Source organism: Jaculus jaculus, chromosome 18, assembly GCF_020740685.1.
Source record: "Jaculus jaculus isolate mJacJac1 chromosome 18, mJacJac1.mat.Y.cur, whole genome shotgun sequence".
Lineage (NCBI taxonomy): Eukaryota > Metazoa > Chordata > Mammalia > Rodentia > Dipodidae > Jaculus > Jaculus jaculus.
This window is the reverse complement of record NC_059119.1, coordinates 33,984,267-34,004,854: the sequence shown is the minus strand read 5'-3', so window position 1 is coordinate 34,004,854 and position 20,588 is coordinate 33,984,267. Positions and strand designations below refer to the sequence as shown.

General features: G+C 43.5%; 1 protein-coding gene and 1 pseudogene across 6 annotated transcripts in view; one reads left to right on the top strand and one right to left on the bottom strand.

Moving 5' to 3' along the window:
• Erc1 (ELKS/RAB6-interacting/CAST family member 1) overlaps window positions 1–20,588 on the top strand; it is a 346,919-nt gene that overhangs the window by 199,101 nt on the left and 127,230 nt on the right. The gene's annotated exons all lie outside the window — the stretch shown is intronic.
• LOC123455750 lies at window positions 3,044–3,278 on the bottom strand (annotated as a pseudogene).

Here is a 20,588-nt window from a genome sequence, read left to right as displayed (position 1 = left end):
TTAAAGCCAGATACCCAGTGGTGCATGTGTCTGTAATCCAAGGTATCTATGTGAGATGGAGCCAGGAGAATATAGAAGCTTAGCAGCTCACTGCCCAGGTAGATTGGCCTTTCCAGTGGCAAAACAGTAAGAAGCACCTTGTCCCAAAACAAGGTGGAAGGAGGGAACTGAAACCTCAGGGTTGTGTTCTGATCTCCACATGTGTGCTGTGGTAGCTACGTGCACACACAAATAAAAAAGGAAAAGAGGGCTGGAGTGATGGCTTAGCAGTTCAGGCATTTGCCTGTAAAGTCTGACAACAGAGTTTGATCCCCCAGTATCCAGGTAAAAGCAGATGCACAAAATGGTGCGTGTGTCTGGAGTTTGTTTGCAGCGGCTGGAGGCCCTGGTGCACCCATTCTGTCTCTTCCTGCGGGGTGTGATGATGCACGCTTTTAATCCCAGCACTTGGGAGACTGAGGTAGGAAGATTGCTTTGAGTTCTCAGTTTGAGGCTGGCCTGAGACTACATAGTGAATTCCAGGTCAGCCTGGGCTAGAGCAAGACCCGAACTCGAAATTACAAAGAAAGAGAGGGAGGGAGGGTTAAGGGGAAAAGAAAAAGAAACCTAAATGCTTACTTTTCAAGGCTCCTTTTGAATGCTCCAGTTTTGGTTTGTTTGTTTGTTGTTTTTTTTTAATTTTTTTTTGTTCATTTTTATTTATTTATTTGAGAGCAACAGAGAGAGAAAGAGGCAGATAGAGACAGAGAATGGGCGCGCCAGGGCCTCCCGCCACTGCAGACGAACTCCAGATACATGCGCCCCCTTGTGCATCTGGCTAACGTGGGTCCTGGAGAATCGAGCCTTGAACCAGGGTCCTTAGGCTTCACAGGCAAGCAGTTTTGGTTTTTGAGGCAGAGTCCTGCTTTGCAGACTTATGCTGTCTCCTTTAGCAGTGCTTCTTTCATAACTTGCTTTACCACACAGGCGAGATGCATTGTAGCATGTGTGTCTGGAGTTCATTGGCAGTGACTGGAGGCCCTGGTGTGCCCATTCTCTCTCTCCCCCTTTCTCTCCCCCTCCTTTCTTCCCTCCCTCCCTCGCTCCCTATCTTTATCTGTCTCTCGGCTTGCAAATAAATAAAAATATTTTTTTATGCTAAAGAACAGACCTTATTCATTTTCCCAAAACACTAAAACAGCACATGGCATAGTAACTTAGCACACAGTATAAATGATGTATGCAATGCATTGTCCCTTAAATGGCTGATTTTAACTCTGAGTTCAGGAGTCCTAAAAAAATTATACATTCTTAAATGAATGACTTTATTAAAGTTATCAACAAACAACAAAGGGGAGTTACTTTAAAAATCTTAATGTAGGGCTGGAGAGATGGCTTATCGGTTAAGCGCTTGCCTGTGAAGCCTAAGGACCCCGGTTCGAGGCTCGGTTCCCCAGGTCCCACGTTAGCCAGATGCACAAGGGGGCGCACGTGTCTGGAGTTCGTTTGCAGAGGCTGGAAGCCCTGGCGCGCCCATTCTCTCTCTCTCCCTCTGTCTGTCTTTCTCTCTGTGTCTGTCGCTCTCAAATAAATAAATAAATAAATAAATAATAAATAAATAAAAATCTTAATGTAAAAGAGACCTCAATTCCTAGGACCTGGAAACTGTGTCACGGAAATGCTTGATTTTCTTTTCTGTTATCTGTGCTATGGAAAATAGACTCATCGTTCCTTCATACTCAGGAGAACCCTGTTGGGACTCCTAGCTTGAGAAGATGATTCCAAGGTTAATATTGTAACGTCACCATATGTGTCTCCAATTAAACTGCTTCAAGTTGGGGGAGGAAAAGGAGATGAAACTTTGCTGCAGGTTAGAGTTATTCTATGAAATGCAGACATGGTAACAGCTCACTGTGAACTGAGCAAAGCTTGCATAATAAAAAGTAGAGCAGGTAGACAGAAAAATCACTCCCATTAGGCAATCAGAGACCGGCAGAGATGGACGGTGTCTGGGACAGTAGCCCTTTAGAATGGGGATCTGAGAAGATACATAAAGAACCTCACGTGAAGTCACTGCGCTCTCACTGGACATCATGCTGGATACATCATCTACAGAAAGGGTTTCTCAGTCCTGAGCCTCTTCCCAGCACAACTTAAAACATGCTCAACAATTTCCTTCTGCACCAACCAGCAAGGTCCGTCTAGTCATCCACATGGACTCCAGGGAGCAGGGACTGGATCGCTGTGCTCTACGCATCCTGGCTCAAGGCAAAAGAAATCCTCCTAAGACAGCTTTTAAAATTAACCTACTGTTTTTATTGTTCTCCTGTACCTTAACTATGGCATGAGAAATTTGCTAATTCCAAAGGTTGTAAAGCCAGTAGCCCCAGTATTATCTGGAGACCATTTGAAGTACTTTTTATACTTGAAACAATTTTCTTGCAGCCTATTGTTTGCTCTGAAAACAAGGACTTTAATAGGGTAAGGAGAAAACATCTTGTCTCATCTTCCAGGAGAACTTCAGGAAGGTCGCCTGGCATCCAGAGCAGATCAGAACGCAGACAAGACAGTTCTAACTCAGGAAAAGCGCTTGGCAGTTCACACTTAAAGAATCCCACATCCCAATGTTTGGGGTGGCCTGGCCACCCCAACACCCAGGGCTCTCCTTTGGGGTACTGTCCTTCGTGGCTGTCTGTGGCTCTGGGTCCTCCCACCAGCCAGTCCCTCCTCAGGGCTTCCTTCATGGCACCATACACCCCAGCAAGGCGCTCCTCCACTGGGCCAGGGGTCAGACCCTCATCCTTGCGCACAGCAGCGGCCAGGGTTGGCCCTCTTCCTGTTGACTCAGTCAGATGTGGATGCAGTTTGTTGCCACTGTGAAGCAAGAGATCGGCGCAGCTCAGGTCACTCTCATTGGAAGGCACTGCTGGGCAGGGGCTCCCCCTCTGGGTTCTTTTCTTAAGGCCGCTTAAGAGTTTGTCCAGAGCACTTCACGTTTGCCAGGCAGGTGCCCAGAGTCCCTCTTCTGCCCCCCATGCTTTGTGTCCTCTGATACAGTGAGCTGGGATGACGCCTGTCAGTCAAGGAATGACCTTCAGTGGATTTCAATGTGAACCTGCAGGCGCACGTTGAGCATCATGGAAGCCACGATGTACAGGTAGGGGAAGTTGATGCGCAGCCTCCAAGCCAGGTCGAAGAAGATGAGCAGCGTGCGGGTGAGCCCCTTGCAGAAGACCCCATAGGAGCGCGGCGGCCGAGCGCGAGAGCTGGACAGCCAGGCCCGACAGAGCCGCCGCCATATAGAGACCGGCGCTCCCTCCCACCACCTTCCCCGCTCGGCCGCGTCGCCTCGCCTTGTCCGGGACCTCGGCCCCGGGCCACTGGCCTGCGCTCGGAGCTCTCAGGCAATCCGGGAGGCGGCGTCGAGGCCGGCCGGCCGGCGGGAGCCGAGGATGCTCGTCACCAAAAATATTTTTTAAAAGAAAAGAAACAGGGCTGGAGAGATGGCTTAGCGGTTAAACGCTTGCCTGTGACGCCTAAGGACCCCGGTTCGAGGCTTGGTTCCCCAGTCCCACGTTAGCCAGATGCACAAGGGGGCGCACGCGTCTGGAGTTCATTTGCAGAGGCTGGAAGTCCTGGCGCGCCCATTCTCTCTCCCCCTCTATCTGTCTTTCTCTCTGTGTCTGTCATTCTCAAATAGAAAAAAAAAAAGAAAAGAAAAGAAAAGAAACAAGTGCGGGTCTGAGGTATAGTCACTGGTAGTTTATATAACATGCCTCAGGCCCCAAGTTTAATCCTCAGTAACAAAAATAAAAATAAGCCAAGGGAGATGGCTCAGTAGAACTCTGTGTAACTGTGAGTACTTGAGTTAATATCCCCTGACCCATGTAAAAGCTGTCTTCTGTAATGCCTGCACACCATGGCAAGAAAGGAGGCAGAGGAGAAATTCCAGAAAGTTCTCCAATAGAGTGGTAAATAAGAAATCATGTCTCAAAAGGAGGTGGAAGATAGAGTGGTCAGCTGACCTCCCACATGTACATGTGCTGTGGCACATGTATGGTCTCACTCACACACTAAATTAAATTTTAACTTGAAAAAAATCACTATGAAGCAAAAACCATTAAGCAAATCTTCTTGAGTACAATCAAGTAACATAGAACTGTGCAGGGCACAAGCTGTAATACTTACCAAATCAGTAGCCATACTCAAACATTTTATCCTTGCATTTCTACTTCAGAGAACTTCTGATGAGATTTTAGACAGATGTGTGACTGCTCTGATACTTTGACATTGCTGCCAGTTTTCTTGTATTCTATAGTAAATAAATTCATGGAGTTTTCTAAGAAATACACACATACTTTACTGTCAATTATTTTCTTTCAAGAATAGAAATCTATGTCCTAAACTGTAAATGGATATGGAGTAAGTATTTTGGAGGGTAGCTTGGTTGAGACAGGGTCTCATAACCTCGTAACCAAGGTTGACTTCCCGATTATCGTGTGTGTGTGTGTGTGTGTGTGTGTGTGTGTGTCTCACCATGCCTGACTAAATATCTTTTGAGCCCCACATTTTTTTTTCCCACATTGTATTTGGAAGACAATGACAATTATTTTTAAGTGGAGACAGATTAATGGTTTATTTTTGTTTTAATCTGTCCATTATCTATTTTACGGAACATCTCAATAAAGTATTTCCCAGCATAACTTGTCTAATGGTCTAGTGTATAAGATACTTTTGCTTCTATTATCTTTTTTTTTTTTTTTTTTTTTTTTTTTTTACTTTTTGTAACAGTGGCTCGATCTAATATCGTTTCGTTGAATTTTAATCAGTAAATACCATACTCAGGAGTTATTTTTTTCTCTCAGTGCTAGGGATTGAACAAGGCCTTGTGTAAACTGGGCAGACGCTCGATGGTTGTGTGTTTTGTGCATGCCTGTTATCTAGCTACAGGAGGCAAAAGCGGGATCACAAGTCCCTGGCCTTTTTGATCTACCTGCAGAGTTCCAGAGAAGACCTTATCTCAGAAAAACAGCAGCAGCAACATAAAATGCACTCTGAAGTTTATTCCTTTCCTGGTGTTCTCCCTGTGAACTATTTTGTACATTTACATTGCAGTCTTAATACATAATAGGAAAAAAGAGACAGATAGTGCATTTCAATTTATTGTTTGGTGTTTTTCAAGGCAGGGTCTCTCTCTCTCTAATCCAGGCTGATAGCCAGTAATTGTCAATTGTTGGTTCTTTCAAGAAGAAAAATTCCAAGCCCTAAACTACACATGTGTGTGTGCGCGCACACGTACTGTTGAGTTAGGCCATGTGCTGGGATGAACATCAAGCAGGTAGACGGGGTTTATGTCAAGCTTATGGACCCAGGGAAGCTCCGTCCATGGGGGAAGAAGCCGCCTCCATCCAGCCAAGTAGAGAAAAGCAAGTAGGCCGTAACAACCAAAAGCAGCGAGCATGAATGGGCAGCAAACAGGGCCCAGGCAGAGCTCAAAGCACTCTGCACACCTATGGGTGAACGGGCACCAAACAGGGACCCAGGCAGAGCTCAAAGCGCTCTGCACACCGTGGCCAGAGATCAGATCTGCCCCAGCCACCTAAGGGCCGGACCCAGGGTCTTTCCCCAGTGACATCTCCTCTAGCCAGGTGGCTGGAGACCCAAGCTAAAAGCTTTAATAAAACACCTGAATTTATGGGGGACATACGTTCAAACTAACATACATGCTTACATACAGACTTACCCCTCACGTATTTGGGGGTGGGCTGTGACCCGAATACTACTCCCACAGCCAGCCTGAAAACCTGTTCCAGGGAAATGGTGACAGACACTGTGCTCACTCAGATCTCATAAAAATGGAGATCCAGGTTACAGAGAAAGCAGCGCTAAATCAGGTCTCTGTCTTGCCCACCAAGGCTCGGGACATCACTGAATAGGGCGCAAAAAGATCATCAGAGCTTCAGGGTGGAATTAGCCAGAGACACCATGTTTCCCCCACCCCTGCAGAGACTGACTGAGACCTCTTGGCCCCCACAATGAATACCAACAAAAGACCCTCTTCAGGAGAGGGGGGTCTATGTGTACAATCTTTTTATTGTAAAAAATGGGCTGGAAAGATGGCCAAAGGACCCAGGTTCGATTCCCCAGGGCCCACATTAGCCAGATGCACAAGGCACACATGCAATTTGGAGTTTGTCTGCAGTGGTTGGAGGCCCTGGCATGCCCATTCTCTCTCTCTGTCTCTCTTCTCCTCCCTCCCTCCTCTGTCAAATAAGTAAAAATAAAATATTTAAAAATCAATTTAAAAAATGTTAAGAAACCAGTAGATACTTCTAGTTTAGCTCAGTACTGATTTCTGAAGCCCTTTTGACAAACCCCTACTTAACTCATAACCTATTTGCCAGATTACAACTCCACCATTCCAGTTTGTGCTGTAGTGCGCTAAGAACAGGTATTAGATAACTCAAGATGTACTATGCAGCTCTCAGTTAACCCATTCAGTTATTCCTAAAAATTAGTTAAGTTTGTTTCCAAATTTTTAAAAATACTTTTAATTATTTATTTATTTGAGGGAGAAAGAGGGAAAGAGAATGGGCATGCCAGGGCATCTGGCCACTGTAAACAAACTCCAGACACAAGTGCCACCTTGTGCATCTGGTTACGTGGGTCCTGGGGAATTGAACCTAGGCCCTTTGGCTTCACAGGCAAACCCTTAACCCCTAAACCATCTCTGCAGTCCCCCACCACCACCCTTTTTTGGCCCAGGTTGACCTGCAATTCACTATGTAGTCTCAGGGTGGCCTTGAACTCATGGTGATCCTCCTACCTATACCTCATGAGAGCTGGGATTAAAGGTCTACACCACTATACCTGGCTTAGTTTCCAAAGTTTTCATTCCAGTTACTCTTGAAATTGTAATTGCATTTTTTTTTACCATTATATGACCTAATGATACCCTTACATAAAAATTTTTTGATAAAAAGTAATACTGAATGTTTTAGTAGAAGGATGTAGGTATGCCACTAGAAAAGTGCTATCATAGGCCTGGGTAGATGGCTCAGATGATAAACTGCTTGAGATAGACCCCTGCTCAGTGCCACATAAATGGTGGGCATGGTGGTGAGTGCCTGTAAGCCCACCTCTGGAGGCAGTGGCAGGTAGACCCTAGAGCTGGCTGACCAGCCACTGTAGCCTAGTTGGGGACCTCCAGGCCAGTGAGAAACCCTATCTCAAGAAAAGGCCGACAGTGTGACCGAGGATAATGCCTGAGGTTCATGTGTGACTGCTCAAAAACAAAAAGAAAGTGGAAGGGGAAAATGTATTGATTATCTCTGGGTATCTTGGCAGATGCCAAAAGTCCTGGCCATTTTGAATGCTGAGGAAGAGAATGGCTTGGTCCCAGGCATTGAGGGGCCCAGCTTGGGCAAAATTAGGAAGGAAACATGATCTCCCAAACAAAAGAGGAGAGAGAAAGGGGGAGGAGAAGGCAGAGAAAGAAAGAGGTTGGGGAGATTGTGACTGCTGAGTTAGATAAAAGGCAGTTTTTGATATTGTTTTGTCATTTAATGTTTAAAACTGGAATCACTTTTAAATGTCTCAACGATGTTTGAAAACTAGAACTATGAAAAAAAAAAACAGTGATTGATTTAAGTCACTAGATCATATGATGAGTTTTGGACTACATTTACCTTAAGTTAGCAAAGCACTGCACATTTATATAGATGTGGAACTTTTGATTCTGGAGTGAACTTTTCAGTCAGCCAGCAGACCCGAGTGTCATGTAAAAGGGCTTCTCATAAATATTTTGTTATTAAATGTTGTAGAGATCTGATCTTCAGATAGCAAATGCTCAAAAATTAATAGCACCCTTTATGTGAAGTTATAAATTGAGTTTATTGGTATGGATTTGATTTTAATTTCAAGGAAACATTTGTAATAGAATGTTGTAGTATGTGAAAAATAAGTTTGTGTGTGTGTGTGTGTGCATGCGCGTGCACCCTTCTCACAAAAGCTGATTCTGAGCCCTGGGAAGCAAGAGTAGCCGCATGATGATGTGGCTTGCCTGAGCTTAGTGTTGTGCTGAGATACCTGCCACTTGGAATTAGAGCTCTACAGGCATAACCAGGACGGACTTAATTATTGGCTTACCAGATCTAAATAGAAAGGAAAAGCTCATACAAAATTTTGTGTCCATATGCTGAAGAAAATGTGCAGTTGTTTTTGGACTAACACTTCATAGCTTTTCAGCTAATGAGGCATGAAATAAATTGGCAAGCTCCCACAGCCAGAGTGCAGCGGTACAGTGTGCATGTGCTAATTCCCAGCCCCTGGGATTCCAGCAAAGGTCACAAATTAAACAAAGTCAGGATTAATCAAAACTACAATCAAATAAAACCCAATCATTAATCCTCTTCTGAGTTACAATGGAGCGATTGTGCAATTGTGTGGGAAGCACTGGAGAGGGCTCTTTTGTACTGCATAGGAAAATCAACACTGAGGTGTCAAACAGAAAAATGAAACCCTGCAGGTGGAGCTTTCTCTGGAGCCAAGAGAAACTGGCAGTGCACGCAGGGTTGCAAGCGCGCCTTCTCAGTGTGGGCGGGCGCGGGCGCTGAGCTGCAGAGTATGGGGTCTCTGCTGAGGCCCTCCACACAGGTCAGCGCGCAGCCCGCGGCGTGCTGGGCAGCTCGGCACTGGGGGGAAGCCACTCCAGGGGACGGTTTCTCCAAGTTTCTGGCTAAGGATTTGCTGTGTGATCCACAGTCTTTCTGTCATGTTGAAGGAAAGGTTACAGAAAAGCATTTTAGCTGTGGGAGTAATTGTCAGAAAAGCTCGTCCTCAACAAAGACTTCACAAAGAATCCACCTTTTAGGCCCTATTTCATTTCCAATTCCTGACTTCTGACCTCACTGATAGATACTCTTTATACCTGTCAGTTTACTTCTGCTATTTTATATTCCACAATGATTTTTTTTTCATTTTTCATTACTTAGTCTCAAGTCAATGTCAGTTTTATTGCTTACTTTTATTTATTTATTTATTTTTGAGGGCAAGCCCTACAGACTGGCCTTTTTTTTTTAAGTGTGAGAACAAGAAAGAGAAAGAGAGAATTGGTATACCAGGACCTCCCCCACTGTCATTGAGCTCCACATGCATGTGCCACCTTGTGCGCATGTGCAGTGTTGCACATGCATCATCTTGTGCATCTGGCTTATGTGGGATCTAGGGAGTCAAACCTGGGTCCTTAGGCTTTGTAGGCAAGCGCCTTAGGTGCTAAGGACCCAAGTTCAACTCCCCAGTAACCACGTCAAGCCAGATGCACAAGGTGGCACATATGTCTGGAGTTTGTTTGCAGTGGCTAGAGGCTCTGGTGTTCCTATTCTCTCTCTATCTTTGTCTTTCTCACTCTCTCTCAAATAAACAAATTAAACATAAACTGAAAACTAACATATAACACTACTTAAAATAAAACAAGCTAAATGTAAAATGAATTAAGAACCCCTTTATATATACTAATATTCTCTATGATTTCCCACTTGTACCATATCTTAAGCTATTTTAAAAAAATGATGGGCTGGAGAGATGGGTTAGCAGTTAAGGTGCTTGCCTGTGAAGCCTAAGAACCCAGGCTCGATTTTCCAAGTCCCACGTAAGCCAGATGCACTGGGTGACGCATGCGTTTGGAGCAAGGATCCCCTATGTATAGTTCAGGCTGGCCTTAAGCTGTGACCCTCCTGGTGCTGGGATTGTGTCTAGCTCAAATGTGACATTTATTTATTTATGAGAGACAAAGAAAGAGGAAGAGAGAGAGAGAGACAGAGAATGGGCATGCCAAGGCCTCTAGCCACATGTCCCACACTGGGCATCTGGCTTATGTGGGTCCTGGGGAAATCAAGCCTGGGTCCTTTAGCTTTGCAAGAACCTTAACTGCTGAGCCATTTTTCTAGCCCTCAATTTATATTTTAACTGAGTAGTACTTGTGTTTTATTTTATTATTATTATTAATATTTTGGTTTTTCAAGGTAGAGTCTCTCTCTGGCCTAGACTGACCTGGAATTCTCTATGTAGTCTCAGGGTGGCATTCAGCTCACAGTGATCCTCCTACCTCAGCCTCTCAAGTGCTGGGATTAAAGGTGTGTGCCACCATGCCCAGCTCATGAGTAGTTTTGAATGTCAATGTAAAGATCTGCTATACTTTGTTTATCAACTGCTTTGCATTCAAGCATATAGATGCAATATTGTGTACTCAGTCATTCCTCTGCTTAAAGCATTTAGATTGCTTTCAGTTTTGTAATATTGCAAACAGTAGTTCACAAACATACTAGTATCTCTTGACATAGTAAGCATATTTTATGTCATATTACTTAAAGGAATTGTTAATCAGAAAATTATACTTTAATACCTACTCCTAAATTTCTGATATTAGGCTCTGCTCATATAGGTTCCACTTGTTGTATATATGAGTTTACATTGCATCATGGTGTGTATATTGGAGAACATCCATGAGACTTATTTTATGTTTGGGTTATCTTTATCACTGCTAACTTTCCCCACCCTTGGAACACATTTCATAATACTGTTTAACTGGCCCTGCACTGGTAGGTACTTGGTATTTCTAAAATGTCACAATTCCATACACTAGCTTCTGGTTTGTAACTATTGAGTGAGAAAAGCAATATGGAAAGCACCAAGCATGGCATGCCACTGTTTGTGTGAGGAGAAGAAAATATGCTGATAGACATATTATTATGATCATTCCCAACATACTCTTGAATTTTTGATTCTCCTACCTCTAGCCTCCCAAGTGCTGAGGATTATAGGCATTCTCTATAATGGCTAATTCTGATTTATTCATTTATTTATTTATTAGTTTTCAGAGATAGAGGTATCACTTTAGCCCAGGCTGACTTGGAATTCTGAGTCCCAGACCGTCGTCAAACTCACAGTGATCCTCCTACCTCTGCCTCCTGAGTGCTGGGATTAAAGGTGTGCACCACCACACCTGGCTCTGCATAAGGATTTTTTTTTTTTTTTTGGTTTGTTTTTCTAGATAGGGTCTCACTGTAGTCCAAGCTGACCTGGAATTCACTATGTACTCTCGGGTGGCCTTGAACTCATGGTGATCCTCTGACCTCTGCCTCCCAAGTGCTGGGATTAAAGGTGTGCAAACACTATACCCAGCTGCATAGATATTTCTTTATTTTTTTGCATAGATATTTTTATATTTTTTACAAAATCATGTGAATGGGACTGGTTATGTAGTTGAATAGTAAGAGCACTTGACTAGCACATGTGAGGCCTGAGATTTATTCTAGCATGGGAGAAGAAAATAAATATACTACCTATATAATATCTTAAGTTTTTCTTTAATGTAGTAGTAAAAGTATGAGCTTCCAAACTAGACCTATATTTAATGGTACACTGTCTGACACAGGGCTTTAATTTACACTTAATTTCATGTATGAAATTTCTCATAATTGTAATGAATTAATGTAAATATTTAATACACAAGCCATCTCATGATGCATCTAGCAAATATTAAGCTCTTCTAGATTTCTTCCATTCTGCTTATGAAATGCCCAAAAAGTTATAAACGGATAAAGTTTTCCATAGAATATATGTTATCTATTCCTCTCTGTTTAAATTTTTTTTGAATTAAAAAAAATATTTTCTAGAGCAAGAGACAGAATTGGCATGCCAAGGCCTCAGCTACTGAAATCAAACTCCAGATGCTTATACCACCTAGTGGGCATGTATGACCTTTTGCTTTCCACACCTTTGTGTGTCCGGCTTTTGTGGGATCTGGAGAGTGGAACATGGCAAGCACTAAAGCCATCTCTCTAGCCCAGTTTCTTGGATATTTTTTTGAGGCAGGGTCTTAGTCAAGCCCAGGTTGACTTAGAACTCACTTCATTGTCCAAGCTGGTCTCCAGCTCAAACTCAAAACAATCTTCCTACCTCAGCTGCAAGCCTCCCAAATGCTGGGATTATAGGACACAAGCCACCATGCCTAGCTTCAAGTTCCTCTCTTCTTAAATGTAAATGCGGAAGCAGAAATACAGTGTGTGTTTTACTCAGTAAGAGATAGTTGACCTGGCTTGATTTTTGTGACTGAGTGACTCAAAAGAAGTCATTAAGCTACTTGGCAGGCAGTCAGAAAATAAACGTGACTGTGAAACTGATATATGTAAAAGTGAATATAGAATAAAGCTGGTATAAAGTTTCAGTGAGTAAAATACCTGTTCAGAAACTGTGACTGATGAAGTTGCCTTTAAGCCAGGCTCAAGCATTGTCAGGCATGAGTATGCAATCTTGAATTAGAGGGCACACATGGAATGTGGGTAGGGTGACTGGGTCTGTTCACAAGCGAGTGTCTACTTTAGCCGTGGACAGTGCTGGAGAAAGTCCCATAGAAATGAATGTTGAATTGGTAACAGCCATATATTGTTATCTTGTCCTCTCTTCCTCCCCCTCTCTCTCACTTTGTCTCTCTCCCTCCCCACCTCCTTCGTTTTAAAGCAGGGTCTCACTCTAGCCCAGGCTGACCTGGAATTTATTCTATAGTGCAGGCTGACCTGGAATTCAGGGTAATCCTCCTACCTCAGCCTTTGAAGTGCTTAGAGTATAGGCATGAGCCACCATGCCCAGCGCAAGAATGCAAACTTTTAACAAGACATACTATCTTGGCAGTGTTTTAGAATACATTGTATGCAGTTCCTTTCTTGTTGCTGAGACAAAATACCTAACAAATACCGGTTTAAGGAAGGCTTTGTTTCAGTTTACACTTACAGGTTACAGTCAATCTTGGAGGGAAAGGCTGATCACATTCAGTCTAACAATGAGGAAGCAGAGCTCAGGGGTGAACCTAGTGCTCAGCCAGTGATCTACTTTCTTTTTCTTTTTAAAAAAAGATAATCCAGGTGTGGTGGCTCACACCTTTAATCCCAGCACTCGGGAGGCAGAGGTAGGAGGATCACCATGAGTTCGAGGCCACCCTGAGAATACATAGTGAATTCCAGGTCAGCCTGGGCTAAAGTGAGACCCTACCTCCAAAAACCAAAAGAAAAAATAATGGCAGATAGAGAATGGGCACACCAGGGCTTCCAGCCACTGCAAACAAACTCCAGACACATGTGCCACCATGTGCATCTGGGGAACCGAACCTGGGCCCGTAAGCTTTGTGGGCAAATGTCTTAACTGCTAAGCAATCTCTCCACCACCAACCCCCCTTCAATTTCATTTATTTATTAGAGATAGAGAATAGGCATGTCAGGGCCTCCAGCCACTGCAGACGAACTCCACACACATGCACCACCTTGTGCATCTGGCTTACGTGGGTCCTGGGGAATCGAGCCTCAAACCGGGGTCCTTAGGCTTCACAGGCAAGCGCTTAACCGCTAAGCCGTCTCTCCAGCCCCCATGATCTACTTTGTATATAGTACAGGAGCCTGCCTACAGCTAAGGTGCCTCTTGCCACCTCCTTTAACCTAATCAGGATAATCACTCACAAGTGATGCTAGGTCCTTTCACGTAGACAGTCAGTATAAACCATCTCACCTAGTGTTCTATGGAGATTTGTTTTAAGTTTGTCCTTCCAAATCATTTGACTCTCAAAGATTTCATATAAGTTTTCTTGTTAAGGATATCAAATTAGAAATGACTGAAAAGTTTATTCCTAGCGGTTTGTATTACTGCCTAGCTGCCTGTTGTACTCAGTTCCCAGTTGCTGGAATGAACATCCAAACCAGACACAGTTTGTAGGAGGAAAGATTTTTTATTTTTCCAGTTTAAGGATCCAGTTGAAAGTTCCATCAATGGTAGAAGAAGCTAGAGGAACCACTAGCCAGTAACATAAAGCAAGCACAAACAAACAACAAACAGCAGTGAGCCCAGGCAGAGCTCAGAGTGCTCTGAACACCTTTGGGCTGGGAATCCCATCCTCCCCCAACACACCTTAGAGCTGGACTGCTGGATCCACCCAGTGACACCTCTTACAGCCAGGCAGCTGGGAATCCAAGTTACAAACTGTTGTTGTTGTTGTTGTTTTGAGGTAGGGTCTCACTCTAGCTCAGGCTGACCTGGAATTCACTATGTGCTCCCAGGGTGGTCTTGAACTCACAGCAATCCTCCCACCTCTGCCTCCCAAGTGCCAAGTTACAAGCTTTAATGAAACATCTGATTTGGGCTGCAGAGATGGGAGATAGCTTAGCACTTAGGTGTGTGTCTGTGAAGCCTAAGGACCCTGGTTTGAGGCTTGTTCCCCTAGTACCCATATAAGCTAGCTACCCAAGGTGGTACATGCATCTGGAGTTCGTTTGCAGTGGCTGGAGGCCCTGGTGCACCCATTCTCTCTATCTGCTTCTTTTTTTCTTTGTCTCTCTCAAATAAATGAGAATAAATAAAATATTTTTTTAAAAAACCTGAGTCTACTGGGGCATACATCCAAACTGCCACACTGCCCTAGAGCAGTTACCAACTCCAATAAACTCTTACTTTATATGTTTATTAAAACTTTGCATGTTTTGCATTGTTTTCTTTTTTCCCTGCAACTTTTTGCTCGGGAATGCTTCAGCTTACTTAGTCTAGTCTTATTGATAACTTTTTGCTATTCAAGATAGTCAGTCAGCATTTAGTTGTAAGAAATAAATTGAACTGTGCATGGTGGCTCATGCCTTTAATCCCAGCATTTATTCAGGAGGCTGAGTTTGAGGACTTGAGATGGTTAATTTTAGTTGTCAAATTGACTGATTTAGAATCACCATGGAAACAAATCTCTGAGCATATCTGTAAAGGATGGTGGTTTGAATGTAAAGTGGCCCCTATAGACACATGTGTTTGAATGCTTATTTCCAGTTGGTGGTAGTGGTGGGGAAGATTTTGGAACATTTAGGAAGTGGAGCCTTGCTCTCTTCTTGCAAATAGGTGCTGGTGGATATGTTTTTACCCTCAAAGGACCTTTCCTTTTGTCCTGAAGCAAGTCTGAAGGTTTTTCTTTAATTGTGCTGATGTCCCGAATTATAGCTGCATTCTCAGCATCTGCCTTGTTTGCCACCTTAAACTTTTCCTCACCAAAGGATACATTTTTGCTTTGTTCATTCTTCTCACCCCCACCCCCACCGTGGATGTGAATCAGAAAAGTGAACAATAACAGTGACACAGTCTGGATGCTATCCTGTCTTGAGATTTCTTCTGTTAAGCAAATTATTCCATTACTTTTGAGTCCAACCTCATTCAAGTTCTCAGGACATGAGCAGAATGTAGCTGTATTCTTTGCTGGAATATAATACAGTTTCCAATAGAGTTTTTGTTCCCCTCTGAGATTTCATGAGCTGACCTCCAGTATCCTTGCTTACTTTGGAATTCTGGTCTTCAAACTGGACCAGAATGGCTTATTAAACTGTTTTTCGTTGGGTGCTTTCTGCTAGCAATGAAAAGCTAACTGCAGCGTCAGGTGTCTTGTCTCTCTCTTTTTTTTTTTTTTATGTAGGGTCTCAGTGCAGCCCAGCTGGCTTTGAACTCATGGCAATCCTACCTCAGCCTCCCAAGTGCTGGGATTAAAGGTGTGCACCACCATGCCCAGCTTTGTCAGGTATCTATCACTGTAATGAGGAAAGTAGTTAACAGAGAAATGTTGGTACCATGAAGTAGGGCCATTCCTGTGATAAACCTATGTGGTTCTTAGGCCTTTGGAACTGGTTTTTGGGAGACCTGTGGATAACTGTGGAAAGTATATGAGTCATGCATGGAAAGAGTTGTAGATAGATAATAAACAAGTGAAGAAATATATACAACACTCCTAAAATCCAACTGAGCCATATACCAGCACATACACACACCAAAAAAAAAAAAAAAAAAAAAATGGAATATTTATGCAAGAGTAGAGATTTTTAAAAAGAGGCACTAAGATATATTTTTAAATGACAAAAGTTCACCCTATCATACAATCAAAAAAGGAAAAGTATACTAAACATACATCAACTCTAAAATGAGTTATTGTCTGTCCCCTCACCTATAAATACAATATTTTTAAATGAAAGTTACTGCATTGGTCAGTATTTCTGCTTTGGTAGAATGGGCTTTGAATTCTTGCCACTGCCCTGTGACGTTTCCTTTTTAACAACTTGCCTTGATATGGGAGGTAGATTTAGCACTTCCAGTTCAAACCTATAGTATGCATTGCCCAGTGAAGGTCAGGCCATTTGACCTTTTAGAGTCCGTTTCTGTCTCACCTACACTAAGCTGTGAAGGCACTTGCCTTTTTGCTGCACTCCTGGCTTGGTTTGACTCTGCTCCACTGGGCAGCTTTTAGTTCTGCTCTGCTGGGCTCATTGCTTTTCACTGCGGGGCCCTTTGTCTCTCTACAGTTCCTGGGATTCCTGGGCTGATGTATGGAAGAAGGAACGTTGGAGAATCATGCCTGCTGATGTTCTCCTGGAGCTTAGCTGATGTGTCCCACCTCCTCTCCTTCAGGCTCTGATCTTGCAAGACTGCTGTGTGTGCCCTGCATTTTCCTCTACCCTCCCTGGCACCACAGGGCAAGGTAGTTGTGTGTAGAGCAGAACACTTCCCTGGGGCCAGCCTGAGCAGATCCACACTCTTTTTTTTTTTTTTAATTTATTTATTTATTTATTTGAGAGCAACAGACACAGAGAGAAAGACAGATAAAGGGAGAGAGAGAGGATGGACGCGCCAGGGCTTCCAGCCTCTGCAAACGAACTCCAGATGCGTGCGCCCCCTTGTGCATCTGGCTAACGTGGGACCTGGGGAACCGAGCCTTGAACCGGGGTCCTTAGGCTTCACAGGCAAGCACTTAACCACTAAGCCATCTCTCCAGCCCTCTCTTTTACTTTTGATGTCATGATCTTTTCCTCCTCTTATGATGGTCTTGTGTGGGTAGTGGGAGGTCAGCTGACCACTCTATCTTCCACCTCCTTTTGAGACATGATTTCTTATTTACCACTCTATTGGAGAACTTTCTGGAATTTCTCCTCTGCCTCCTTTCTTGCCATGGTGTGCAGGCATTACAGAAGACAGCTTTTACATGGGTCAGGGGATATTAACTCAAGTACTCACAGTTACACAGAGTTCTACTGAGCCATCTCCCTTGGCTTATTTTTATTTTTGTTACTGAGGATTAAACTTGGGGCCTGAGGCATGTTATATAAACTACCAGTGACTATACCTCAGACCTGCACTTGTTTCTTTTCTTTTCTTTCTTTTTTTTTTTTTTCTATTTGAGAATGACAGACACAGAGAGAAAGACAGATAGAGGGGGAGAGAGAATGGGCGCGCCAGGACTGCCAGCCTCTGCAAATGAACTCCAGATGCATGCGCCCCCTTGTGCATCTGGCTAACGTGGGACCTGGGGAACCGAGCCTCGAACCGGGGTCCTTAGGCTTCACAGGCAAGCGCTTAACCGCTAAGCCATCTCTCCAGCCCAGATCCACACTCTTAAGCCACAGTTCACTCCTACTTCTCAGTGAAGATCACACCTGACTTAATAGGCCTGTTTCTAGATCCTGTCTCTTGTGTGTATATTATCTTGAATCTTGTTTCCCAGATTTTCTTGGCTAGTCTCCTATTCAGCCATCTTACCCAGAAGTTCCTTTAAGTTTCTTTTAGAGTTGGTATAATAGGATCTTTACCATGTAAAGTATAATCTGAGGGAGTAAAGAATTGTGAATTCTAGTTTGTTGTTCAAATCAACGTGTAAATTTAGTCATGTCTGGAAGTTTTCCTTATGTATTCCTACTAAAAAAGTTAGTGTTGGGATTAAAGCATAGTGGGATGTGTCATACATGGTGACATGGTAGTGAGAGGTTTTGCCCTCAGCTGGATTTAATTTCTGATTCAGCTAGTTGCTTCTTTTCTCCTTCCTTCCTTCTTTGTCTTGGTTTTTCAAGGTAGGGTCTTGCTTTATCCCAAGCTGACCTGGAATCCACTATGGAGTCTCAGGGTGGCCTCAAACTCACAATGATCCTCCTACCTCTGCCTCCCAAGTGTGGGGATTAAAGGCCTGCGCCACCACACCCGGCCAGTTTACCTATTGAACTAATTAAGAAAACACAAGTTAACCTCAGGGTCTTATACATGCCATGCAAATGCTCTATCTCTGAATTCCATTGGCAGCCTCTCTTCTCCCTCTTCCCCCACCCCCCGAAGTAAGGTCTCACTCTAGCCCAGGCTGACCTGGAATTCCCTATGTAGTCCACTCTAGCCCAGGCTGACCTGGAATTCCCTATGTAGTCTCAGGGTGGCCTTGAACTCATGGTGATCCTCCTACCTCTGCCTCCCATGTGCTGGGATTAAAGGCATGCGCCACCACGCCCGGCTCCCTTTTTGTTTTATTTTTACTTTTTTGTTTTATTTTTTCAGGTAGTTCTCACTGTAGCCTAGGCTGACCTGGAACTCACTCTGTAGTTCCAGGCTAGCCTCAAAATCACAGCATCCTTCTGCTTCAACCTCCTGAGTGCTGGAACTACTTGGGCTTGAGGCCCAAGAGAGTGCACAGGCACAGGCTGTGGAGGACGGTGTTTGCCTGGGTATGGTGGGGCCCACCTTTTAAGCCAGCATTTGGGAGGCTGAGGTAGGAGGATCTCTGTGAGTTCAATGCCAACCTGTACTACAGAGTGAGTTCCAGGTCAGCGTGGCCTAGGGTAAGACTCTGCCTCAGAAAACCAAAGAAAAAGTCTTTTTATATCAGATCCACTCTAAAGCAAGTAGTATTGGTCACGAAGTAGAAACATGTAAAGTCAGTCTCCTTCATTAGTAGAATCCATATTTGTAATTTCACCTACATACTGAACCTTACTTGTAGCTTCATAATGAATAGTCGTGACATGTTCAGTAATTCACAGACATGAACAGAAAGGGGGGTGTTGTTGAGTCATTCAGTATTCACTAGCTGATTCACAGATTCCTAGCCGAATCCAAGTAAGGAATCACTCTGCTTTCTTCTTTCAGCTGCCATACTGTAGTACTGTAGACAAAGGTCCTTTACATGATCTTTTTAGAACCACATTTTTACCACTTTTATTAGGGATCTGCCTATAGCTAAAGTTCTTAAGCCCCAGGAAGCTATGTTTTACCACAGAAATGCCTGTATGAGATAAGCTTTGTCTATGCATGAGTAACAGTGCTGTTGGCTGTGGGTTAAATATGCATGTGTGTATACATAATATATTAAATAAGATGTTTTAGCCAGGCATAGTGGCAAACACCTTTAATCCCAATACTCAGAAGTCTGAGGTAGGATGATCACCATGAGTTCAAGACCAGCCTGGAGCTACAGAGTGTGAGTTCCAGGTCAGCCTGGGCTGGAATGAGATCCTGCCTTGAAAAAAAAAAATAAGTGGCGCACGCCTTTAATCCCAGCACTTGAGAGGCAGAGGTAGGAGGATTGCCAAGAGTTCCAGGCCACCCTGAGACTACATAGTGAATTCCAGATCAGCCTGGGCTAGAGTGAAACCCCTCTTCAAAACAAACAAACAAAACACACACACACTTGAAACAAAATTATGTGTTGCTTGGGTAACAAAAATGTTACAGCCATAAATCTTTAGTTCCTCCAGAGCAGTGGCTCAGTGTTTTCTAATTCAAATGTCCAAGGCACCTTCAGGACATAGCTATCACAAATGTGGAGCATTGACTCTACTCGTTTGCCTTTTACTTCTGATATTAGCAAGCTAACTTTTTTTAATTTCTTCAAGTCCTGTTTTCTCCGGCACTTCTTACCCTGAACACCTTGTTTCACTTGCTACTTATAGATACATAACTTTATTACAAGCTTAAATTCTGTTTCATAGCTTGGTTTTCCATTTTGTCAATCTTAATCTCCATTTTAGGATAGCCAAAATATGCTTGATTTACTATATTAATTCAGCAATCTCTGAATTCTAGTTCTACATCTTATTTTTCTTTATGTTGTGAATGGATACATAGAAAATTACCAGATTTGAGAAATCGAGACCCGCTTTAAAATTTTTTTGAAAACTATGTATGTATGTATGTATTTGCACACAGAGAAGAAAGACACAGAGAGAAAGATAACGGAAACACCAGGACCTCTAGCCACTGCAAAGGAACTCCAGACTCACGTATCATTTGTGCGTCTGACTTTACATGAGTACTGGCGAATCAGACTCTGGCCTTAACTGCTGAGCCATCTCTCCAGCCCTTAAAAAAAGTTATTGGGAAGTTCAGTACATGAACATAACTGCAATTTGTTCATACTCCCATCAGGTTACCTCTTTTATCCCCTCTCCCCATTCTAGTGAGGGCTCTCCCCTTTCAAGGTAGCCTTTCCTTTCTTCTGTTGCTTCATTCCTTTGGCCTTCCTCTGTCCTCCATGTCAAAAAGTTTATGGATTCAGAGCAGTGCAGGTCATGTGAGGGTATCTAAAATCACAGTGGGGTCATGACTGCACCACTTGGTTTATGTCAGGAGAGCAGTGCCCCATCCTGTGACTCTTTAGTTCTTTCTGCCTGATCTTCCACTTTTTTCCCTGAATCTTGGAGGATGCGCTAGGAATCCCTAACATTTATTGCTTGGCAACCCCCTGCTTTCTGCTATGATGAGTTCTGAGTCTCCTCAGTGTCTGCCACCATCTC